Source organism: Mustela putorius, unplaced genomic scaffold (assembly GCF_011764305.1).
Source record: "Mustela putorius furo isolate JIRA1106 unplaced genomic scaffold, ASM1176430v1.1 tig00003863_pilon_pilon_pilon, whole genome shotgun sequence".
Classification (NCBI taxonomy): domain Eukaryota; kingdom Metazoa; phylum Chordata; class Mammalia; order Carnivora; family Mustelidae; genus Mustela; species Mustela putorius.
The window spans coordinates 24,691,919-24,696,538 of NW_025422015.1; positions in this window are offsets into that span (position 1 = coordinate 24,691,919).

The window sequence follows — 4,620 nt, forward strand, 5'->3', positions numbered from 1 at the left end:
AGGTTTTCGCTTCCCTTGATCTTTCTGCTTAAATCAGATACCATTTTGGTGCTTTTTAAATCTACCTTTTTCCCCCTATATTAGTTTCTCTCTCTGTGTCTTTTCTTTCTTTTTTGGAATATATCTATTGACTCATGGAAATTTTTTATTCAAATATTTTATAATCATTTATGATCATTGCTATTTGTTCTCTCTTTTTTTTTTTTTCAAATTAGATCAGTGGGAGAGACTTCAATGTGATTCCCGTCTTTTGATATGAGCTCATTAGTTTCTGAACAACTTCTCACTTTATTATACCATACAATAATCAGGACTTGATTGTATTTTCCTGGTCACAATCTATAATCAGACATTTCACCAAGGGCCTTTTGTTCCTTCCAGAAGTCAGTGGTTTTCAGAAACCAAGGTCTATGCTCTAAGCATCTCCTCGTGGGATGTCACTACTTCCATGGCACTACTTTATTATTAAAGGAGAAATGCACAAATAAAGGAACTTACTACCCACCTCAAAATATTAGAAAAAGATTTTAAAAATGTATTATGAGAGAATACAAGTATTTTAAGGAACTACATGAGTGTAGAGATGAAGATTTTCTTAAGCAAGACCAAGAGCTATAAAATTTAAAAATTCTTACAGCCAGGAACACCAAAAGCAAAACCAATAGTCAGACAATATGACTGGAAGAGATATTTGTAATTAAAATGGTAAAAAATAATATGTGTAATATCCAAACACACTTATTCTGAAAAGAATAAGGCAAACAACCAATGGAAATATGCACGAAGGTTTAAATAGAAGTTAAAAGGTGAACAAATCCAGACAAACAGCAGACATGAAAAATGCCCAAATTTGGGTGCCTGGGTGGCTCAGTGGGTTAAGCCGATGCCTTCAGCTTGGGTCATGATCTTGGGGTCCTGGGATCAAGTCCCTCATTGGGCTCTCTGCTCAGCAGGGAGCCTGCTCCCCAACCCACCCCCCACCTGCCTCTCTGTCTACTGTGAGCTCTCTCTGTCAAATAAATAAATAAAATCTTTTTTTTTAAATGCCCAAATTTCATAGTCATCATAGAAATTCAAATGTCCAGGCATATTTTACTTTTCTGACTGGCAAACATTTTTAAATGGACATCTTCCTGACTCATGTGAATAGGGGATAAAGGATGCTCAACCACCTAGTAGAAAAGTGAATTTATCATATCCTTTTCAGAAATCAATTCAGCAATATCTATCAAAATAAAAATTATCTACTGTCTTTGAGACAAATTTCGAACTCCTGAGCTCCAAGTTATAGAAAGAAAGGCACAACTTCTCAGAATATACATATACAGATATGAATATGGCTGTGGCTTCACTGGCTATTGTGGAGGAAAAAAATAAACCTATTGTGGAGAAAAAAATAAATTGAAAGCTCATCAATAAAGGAATGCATACCAAAGAATGGCATACAGTCATTAAAAATAATGAATTAGGACCAGGAGAAGAGTTTCTGTAAGGTAATGAGGAGTGAAATAATTGAGATGCTAAAATGGATGTAGATTCAGGTTCTAACTTAACAAAACCAAAAAGGCCAAATTATCCCTCCATATATTGCTTATAGATACACATATTAACATAACAGGGCTTTAAAGGCACCCTTAAGAAAAGAAAAAGACAAGCCACAGGCTGCCTATGCTTTCTTCTAGGAGTCTCTTTAATCCACTTTGATCCACTTTGAGTTTATTTTTGTGTATGGTATAAGAAAGATGTCCAGTTTTATTATTTGGCATAGAGGTACCCCGTTTTCCCAACACCCTTTGTTGAAGAGACAGTCTTTCTCATTGTGTATTCTTGCCTCTTTTGCCATAGACTGACCGTAAACAGGTGGGTTTATTTCTGGATTCTATTCTGTTCTTTTGATGTGTCTGTGTGTATTTTTATTCCAGTACCATGCCGTTTTCATTACTGCAACTTTGTAGTATATCTCGACATCTGAAACTGCAATACCTTCAACTTTGTTCCTCTTTTTAAAGTTTGCTTTGGGTACTCAAGGTCTTTTGTGCTTTACAAATTTTAGGATTCTTTGTTCTAGTTTTGTGAAAAATGTTGGTATTTTGATGGGAATTGCATTAAATCTGTAGATTGCTTTGGTTAATACAAACATTTTAACAATGTTGGCACTTTTGGTCCATTAGTACAGAATTTCTTTCCATTTTGGGGGTCATCTTAAATTTCTTTCACGAGTATTTTACAGTTTGGGGACTAAAGGTCATTCACCTCCTTGGTTAAGTTTATTCCTAAACATTTTCTTCTTCTAGATGCAATTTTAAATAGGATTGCTTTCTTAGTTTCTCTTTCTGCTATTTCATTATTGGTGTATATAAATACAACAGATTTATTAATATTAATTTTGTATCCTGCAACTCTACTGAATTGAATTATAGTTCTAGTAGTTTTTTGGTGGAATATTTAGAGTTTTCTATTTATACTATCAAATAGTAAAAGTTTTACTTCTTCTTTACCAATTTGGATGCCTTTTATTTCTTTTTCTGGTCTGACTGCTGTGGTGAGGGCATCCCATATAATACTGAATAAAATGGTGAGAGTGAATATCCTTATCTTTTTCTTGATTTTGAAAATTTTTGGTTTTTCACCACTGAGTATGATGTTAGTTGAGTTTCACATATATGGCCTTTATCATATTGAGGTATGTTTCCTCTAAACCTACCTTGCTGAGAGTTGTTACCATGAATGGATGTTGTACTTTGTCAAATGCTTTTTCTGCATCAACTGAGATGATCATATCATTTTTATCATGTCTCTTGTTAATGTGATGTATCACACTAATTGATTTGCAAATATTGAATTACCTTGCATCAAGTGGGATTTCAAAATCCCACTTGATCATGATGAATGATTTTTTTTTTATGTATTGTTGGATTCTGTTTGCCAATATTTTGTTAGGGATATTTGCATCTGTGTTCATCAGAGATGTTGACCTGTACTTACTATTTTCTGTACTGTTTTTTATCTGGTTCTGGTATGAGGATAATGCTGGTCTTGTCTAAAGAATTTGGAAGCTCGGGGTGCCTGGGTGGCTCAGTGGGTTAAAGCCTCTGCCTTCAGCTCGAGTTGTGATCCCAAGGTCCTGGGATTGAGCCCCGCATCCGGCTCTCTGCTCAGCAGAGAGCCTCCTTCCCTTCCTCTCTCTGCCTGCCTCTCTGCCTACTTGTGATCTCTGTCTGTCAAATAAATAAATTAAAAATCTTAAAAAAAAAAAAAAAGAATTTGGAAGGTCTCCTTCCTCTTCTATTTTTTTTTTTTTAATTGAGAAGAATAGGTATTAACTCTTCCTCAGTAGAATTTCACTTGCGAAGTCCCCTAGTCCTGGACTTTTATTTATTGGGAGTTTTTCTCATTAATGATTCAATGTAACTGCTAGTAATCAGTCTGTTCAAATTTCCTATTTCTTCTTACTTCGGTTTTGGCAAGTTATATGTTTCTAAGAATTTATCTTTCTTTTAGTTTGTCTAATTTGTTGGCATATAGTTTCTCATAATCTCTTTAATCCTTTATATTTTTGTCGTGTCAATTGTCATTTCTCCTCCTACATTTCTTTTTTTTTTTTTTAAAGATTTTATTTATTTGAGGGGTGCCTGTGCAGCTCAGTCAGTTGAACATCTGCCTTTGGCTCAGGTCACGACCCCAGGGTCCTGCGATCGAGACCCACATCATGTTCCCTCTACAGGGAACATGCTCAGCAGGAAGCCTGCTTCTCCCTCTACCTCTGTCTGCTGCTCCCCCTGCTTATGCTCCCTCTCTGTCTGTCAAATGAATAAATAAAATCTTTTTTAAAATTTTTTTAAAAGATTTTATTTATTTGAGAGAGAGAGGGAGAGAGTACAAACAAGGGGAAGGGGCAGAGGGAGAAGCAGACTCCCCGCTGAGCAGGGAGCCCAATGTGGGGCTCAATCCCAGGACCCTGAGATCATAACCTGAGCCAAAGGCAGGCACTTAACTGACTGAGTCACCCAGGCTCCCCTCTCCTCCTAAATTTCTGATTTCTTTGAGTCCCCTACTTTTTGATGGGTCTAACTGAAGGTTTATCCATTTTATTTATCTCAGCAAAAAACTAGTTCCTGATTTCATTGATCTGTTCTATTATTCTTTTAGTCTCTATCCCATTTCTTCCTGTTGTTTGAGAATTTTCTTGCTTCTTGCATTACTATCATCTTCCCTCTTAGAGCAGAATTTGTACTATCCCAAAGATTTTGCACCACTGGGTTTTCATTTTCATTTTTCTCCATATATTTTATTTCTTCTTTGATTTCTTAGTTGATTCATTCATTGTTTAGCAGCATGCTACTTAGCTTCCATGTGTTCATGCTCTATCCAGGTTTTTCCTTGTGACTGATTTCTAGTTTCATTCTATTGTGGTCAGAGAAGACATATGATATGATTTCTGTGTTTTTTAATTTATTGAGATTTGTTTTGTGACCTAACATGTGATCTGTTCTGGAGAATGTTTCATGTGCACTTGAAAAGACTGTGTATTCTACACAATGTGTTTTTGGATGGAAAGTTCTGAATATATCTGTTAGCTCAGTCTAATTCAATGTGCCACTTAAAGCCACTGTTTCAGGG